Consider the following 6,652-nt stretch of genomic DNA (forward strand, 5'->3'; position numbering starts at 1 on the left):
TTTAGTTGATGGTGGATAATGAATGTATTGTACTCGTTGATAACGTCGCGAAATAACAACAAACAACAACGCGTCATGTCCGAGCCTAGGCCGTCATGGAAGCTCACTGGCTCCTGTGTAATTCATGTTGAGCCAACTGCAGACGAAAAGGTTACAATCTTTTCAGAGATGGAAGAAAGTTTTAGACAGTGCCCATCAATGGAAGAATTTTAATACTGAGGAATGGAAGTTAGCGAATTCCTTGGCTTGCTTAACCGTTTTTCTTCGATCGTCGCTTCCAACCGTCTAGGCGCGTCTAGCCTAAAGAGGGCCTACATAGCAGGTCGAGATCCATGAAAAGTCGTATATAAGATGTGGCTTACCCACATCTTTATATTTGCACAAGTAATTAAAATTGTTTATTGAGCAGATTAATCACACTGATAAACAATTGTACTACATTCGGCTGATGCATATGAACTTCTATTTAGAGACATAATTTCATTACTTTCTTTCCAAAAATCCTAATAAACGTTAACTAGCACCTCATATCGACTTTTGAATGGTGGAAATCGGCTCAGTATAACCCATTTTACCGAGTACAAATTTTAAGTTAATAGAACATACTGCTGTTACATCTAGTTTTCCGCCACCGTTGTATTTAGGTACACGCTACAGTACACACAATGAGCCTACAACTTTGCATAGCAGAGTTCCGCACGAGTGATTCAGCCCACATCTTTATATGTCTGAGTTAACGCATGAATGGTTTCATGGAACTTCTCATGACTTTTTTCCTTCCCCACATCTTTATATCTAATTTTGCTGAGAGTTCAGCTTGAACAATTTCGTGGACATTTTGGTATCTGCGCATGACATGCTTCCATTGCAGGATTTATAATGTGTTGAGAAGCATAATCTAGGAAGAGAAGCCGACTGACTCTCCGGAGTTTTAGAAGTTATTTTTTTTTTAATTTTTATTGTTCATATTATTTTGCTTTTTAAGCTGCTGGCACCTAGCTATTGTAGTCCTGCTTGATTTTTTATTGCCTTTTTTTTTATCTTAAAACAAATGAATGATTGTTAGATAGGATAATTTATATGAAAGAATGGTGGTGGTGGTGCTGTTCTTTATATTTGAAAACGGAGACCTGCATATGAAAATTGAAAATTTAATACAGAACCATTTATATTTTACGCAAAGTCGAAAAAAAGGCAATGCTCTAAATCAAAGTATTATAGCCTATTTTTGTCTATCTCTTGGACATGAGATGTGTATATACATATATATATTTGCATATATATATATATTATATATATATATATAACATTTTTAATTCCTATATTTCATTCCCATAGTACTACGATATAGCAATAAAAAATAATTCCCTGTAGATTTTTCATGTTTTTAATATAAAGTGACTATAATTAAAGGATGAATTGTAACGTCGGTTACCAAGGAATCCCCAAATGATTATAAAGCATATGATATAATTAGAAACAAAATATCAATGAGTACCCATAATTGGGGACTGACTAATACATCACAATTGTTACAATATTTTCATGTATTAAAAGAGAACTAGCAAAATATGGAGGGAACCGTACTTAACTACAGTACACTGTAAGTGAATACCGTAATTAGATATTTATATTGAAAATGTAGAACTTGTAGAACTGGGTATTATCACTCTACAGACTGTTTCATGCTAATGCAATCTTCACGAGTGAGAGAATACAAGGATTGTGCGAGTATATGATGTTAAGACAGGTGAAAATGCAAAAGAGTTAAACATTTTCAATATTTACGCTCTGCATTATCACGTGTATCGAGCACTATACGTTGCCAGTATTGAACAATTTTGAAATTATACAGGTGAGATGTGTATAAGAGACAGCATGTATATAACATGAATTGGGTCCATGTGTGTTCATGTATAATATAGAAAGAAAACAGGAAACGGAGTAGACTTTTAGAGCACAATTTATTTCGACCTGTCTTCCTCAGCATGACTGATTTACAAACACTATGTACAAGTTGGCATATCTATTAGCGATTAGTTAAAGTTAATCATAGAAACTTAGAAACTAAGTAAATTATACATTAGACCTACTGACCATAATAAAAATGGCAAAGTTTAAATGATTCCTGATGATGAATAGATCACGTTACCATAGGCCTAATGGATACAGGTTAAGCAAATAATAATAATAATAACAATAATAATAATAATAATAATAATAATAATAATAATAATAATAATAATAATAATAATAATAATAATAATAATAATAACAATAATAATAATGTCGTCACTAAGAGGCCTTGGGAGAGATTGGCCCAGATTAGGACGTTCACAGATAGAGTGGGTCAATACTACCTCAGCCCCACCATGGCTTAGCGGAAAGGTCCATTGCAAAGTTATAATAAGTATAAATAATCATAGCCAATTAATAATGAATAACTAATTATGAGCTCTATGATTGTAAACAACTATCCGAATCTCGGACGCTTACGTGCGTGCTCGTACGGTTGCCGAGAAAACCGAGCACCAAGAAGAAGACTATAGCGTCTTAACATTTATCGATTACCATCATCAATAAACTAATAGTATTTCAATATTTTATAAATTAACATAGTAAATGATCGAAAAAACTTAATCTACATTTATCGAAATAGGCACATATTCTTTCTCCTTAAAATTATAACTAAAACGCCGTTTAAAATTATTTCTATCAAAACTAGTCATCGGATCACAATCGGTACGGTAAAATGTCGATCAAGCATAATGATTAGTCGAAATTATTTTCATGCCACTTTATCTTCCATTTATTTACAATGGTTAATATTTGCTCTAACTCGAATGAATTTAAGTCGAATGAAACTTACATATTTACATGCAAAAAATTCGATCCGTTTTCCATTGATTTAGTCCGTACGTCAAAGTTAAAATCTTAACGTAAAACTTCAACAGTCCATCGAATTGAAGGTGCTCAAAATTTGTTGTTGAATTGGCATGGAGGTGGACTTGACTCATATGGATTGGGCTGTTGCCACTGAATTTTAGATTTAAGTGTTGACCGAAAAAAAAGTATTTTTATGAGATTTTGGCTAAATTTAATAATACATGTTGTAATAAATAAATAAATACAAAACAAATATTGAGCTTAGAAATTTCTCGTCTGATATTTTCTCGAAAATTGGCCACAACAAAATACTACACCTATGAACATTTCAGACATAATCAATTTTTTTATTTCAGAGTTATAGTAGGCCTTGGCCTATATTTATAGTTTATAGTTTCTATATTTTATAGTACATAAATAACTGAGTTATATATTCATGAAGCAAAAAATAACATTATTTAATTTTACATTTCGTACTCGATCTACTTCAGTGACCAATTTAATAACTAATTCTTTTCTATAGCAGCTGTATAGGCCTACGTTTGTAGCAATATTAGCATCTAAAACAAGTAAAGCAGTTTAATGCAAAAAGCAAATTATAGCGGCGTTATTGGCTATAGCAGATATTCTGCTGATTACCGTAAATGCTCGAACAAGCACCGCGGCGCATATAAAATTCTTAAAGACTTCTGTGTGGCGCTTATTAAAAATATTGGCGTGGAGCTTTCCATGATTGTTTCCATGTTATACCTATCTATCTCATGTATTCCCGTAGTTCGGTAGGCCTATTTATAGACCCTACATAGGCCTATAGTAAATAAACATTAAATACTAAAGATAGGCATAACTTGTGTCTTCATTGTGTTATTTATTCATTTAAACACTGTATACATTATATTTATTACCCTGTTTCATAAAGTGTTTCATTGCATAAGACGCTTTATTCACTCGAATAAGCGCCGCGGCGCATATTGAGAGCGGGGCTTGGCAAAAAATCACATTTGGTGCGGCGCTTATTCGAGAGTGACGCTTAATCGCGTCATGAATAAATAATTTTAATATGCCAATATAATAATGCGCTTCAAAACTAATAGGCTCGCTTTTACACTAAATGATTGACCGCTGCTTTGATCGTTATCCCCGACTCAACGAGTAGGCCTACACTGTACCAAGTGTTGGATATTTGGTTTTATGTGATGAAGTTATTTTTCATGTTTCTGTCGATTGTTTTGATTTTGATGTGCCACGTGTAACAAAAGTGATTCCAAATAAAAACTATCACTGTTCCCCTCTAAATCATACTGGTGAGACGTAACACCTAATACATATGCATGAACTTGTAGCCTACGTACGCTGCAATAACGTGGAAGAAGAGGCATTTGCAGCAGCTGGAGTTCAAGTAGATTATTTTAGTAACGTAAACGTATCTTTTCAATAATATGTTTGCTTGCAGCTCGCAATTTCTTCTCTGGTAAGTACTTATTCGTTATGTGCTAAAAGTATTTTGAAAATTGGTCAATAAAAATCCTTGGGAGTGGTTCAGAGAAACCATGGAGAAACTAAATCAACTCGTTGCGGCGCCGAGCGAACGCATACTGTACTCTATAATTTCTTATTCTACTCTGCAATAGGCCTAGGTCAAGGCTTGGATGTTCCGCTGCGAGGTAAACCAACTCTAACTTAGACACTAATATTCCATTGGACACATTTAAATTTATGAATAAATTTATAAAAGTATCATGTAGGCCTACGCTCTAATAATTAACAGTACAGTATTGATTATTTTTTAGATAGTTATTCCTGTGTATACTGCCCTCAACAATTTTGAAATTATACAGGTGTATTATAATCATCATAGTTCAGGGGACTACAGACACACCCATGCACCCCCTTGCTTTATAACTGAAATTATGATTTTCAGTTACCTATATGTATAAGCTTAAAAAACACTTGTCACTCAAGTGATTTCTGATTGCCAGTGCATTTAGACCAATAATTAAAATGGGACCTTTTTTTGTTCAGTATTAGGATTGATATTGGTGGGGGGGTGGGTAACATTTTTTTACCCACAACTTTTAATCAACTGTAGAATAATTATGGCTATGTTCTCACTCGGCAGCTAACGGTTAGCAGGATCTGGATCCTGCTAACCGTTAGCTGCCGTGCGTCCATGCGAGAAAATCCGGACCAACAATATGATATCGAATCACTGGCCAATAAGAAACTGGAAATTGTAAACGCGTACGTGTGATTGGTTGATGATAAAAACACCCTCAACTTGTTAACCGAAGCGCTTGCTAACCATGATCCCGATCCGGATACTAGGGCTCTCGTGAGAACCAGGCTACATTGTATCATTTGGTATAAAGACAATGTGATTACATTGTTAATTATGTCACAGGAGGTCAAAAGGTCATCAACCAAAGATCAACATCAAATTTCACCTAAAATATGTGAGGCCTCACCACAAAATGAGTCTCATGGTTAGAATATCAAAAATTGAGTTTATATTATATTACGGTAGATCATATTATAAGCTTTAATTTGGTCTTTGAATGGCTTCACTAGGATATGTAGATCCAGAGATGTGAGCATTTTAATATTATGTGTATGAGAACCACATTTTGAGAAAATCGGCCTCCAAGATAAACTAACCTGTACAAATAATAGGACTAGAATTACAGAATATGCACAAAGAACACCTGTTTTAGTAAGAAAATTCACTTAAAAAGTACCATATACAATCATTAAATATAAATATCAAGTTATTCAAAAACATTAAAATCAAAATTGTGTAAAATTTTGACTTTGACCTATCATCAAAATGATTTCACCAACGATGCGTCTGATTTCGTGGTGAGACCTCACATATATTAAAACTTACTTAATAGTTTTTCTATCCCATTAAAACTGAATTAACATTTATGAAAGTTAGCTGCAGTAAAAAATACACAAAGTATACATATATAAATAAAAATGGGACATCTTTTAAGCTCCATTCATTACAGAGTTATGGCTCCAAAAATATGTGGGCGTGTCTATATTATGCATTCACCACTGGGTTTTGATACAAATGAAAAAGCTCTCAGCTAGCTTTTAAATGACAGTTATGATGCTGAAAACTGGTGATGTGCCTTAGAAGTTACCTGTCTATTATTATATGTTATGAAATATTTATATTTTCACAACTGTGATACTTAATTAACTAGTAAATATGAACAGAGTATAGGCATGTCAGTTTAATGCATTAAGATTGATATGGGGTGGGGGTAGCAATTATGCTCACAATGTTTTATTAGCTAAATATATTTTGTTGTTATTAGTAATAAAGTGTAAATTAGTATATTCCCTATTATTTGGTATAAAGAACAATTGTTAATAAGCCACATGAGGTCAAAAGGTCACCAACCAAATATCAAAATCGAATTTACCAAAATTTATTAAAACTCATGGCCAAAAGTTCAAGTAATACATATATTAAAATACATAAATTGATACAATTGTTGTACATATTTAACTAGTAAATATGAACTAATGAAATATGGGTGTGTCCATTTTATGCTCAAGAAAAGGAGTTGAAATCTAAATAAGATGATAATGCTGAAAACAGGGTATCTGCTACGTATTATCTTTACTAATTGTGTACTTGTCAGTAGTGTTAATTATACACTATGTATATACAAATTAAGTTTATAAATTTGCTGTATGCAGCACAATAAAATCATTAGAAATAAAATAGAAAAATTAATAACAATTAAATATATAT

The 6,652-nt window shown here is 32.9% G+C and overlaps 1 long non-coding RNA gene across 1 annotated transcript in view; it reads left to right on the plus strand.

Moving 5' to 3' along the window:
• The first annotated feature begins 4,256 nt into the window (after positions 1 to 4,256).
• LOC117106253 overlaps positions 4,257 to 6,652 on the plus strand; it is a 21,979-nt gene continuing 19,583 nt past the window's right edge. Inside the window, exon 1 of the long non-coding RNA XR_004445031.1 lies at positions 4,257 to 4,357. This is a non-coding gene — a long non-coding RNA (uncharacterized LOC117106253). The remainder of the gene's footprint in view (positions 4,358 to 6,652) is intronic.

Source organism: Anneissia japonica, unplaced genomic scaffold (genome assembly GCF_011630105.1).
Source record: "Anneissia japonica isolate Jap-2015-1 unplaced genomic scaffold, ASM1163010v1 scaffold1356_len1145284_cov175, whole genome shotgun sequence".
NCBI lineage: Eukaryota > Metazoa > Echinodermata > Crinoidea > Comatulida > Comatulidae > Anneissia > Anneissia japonica.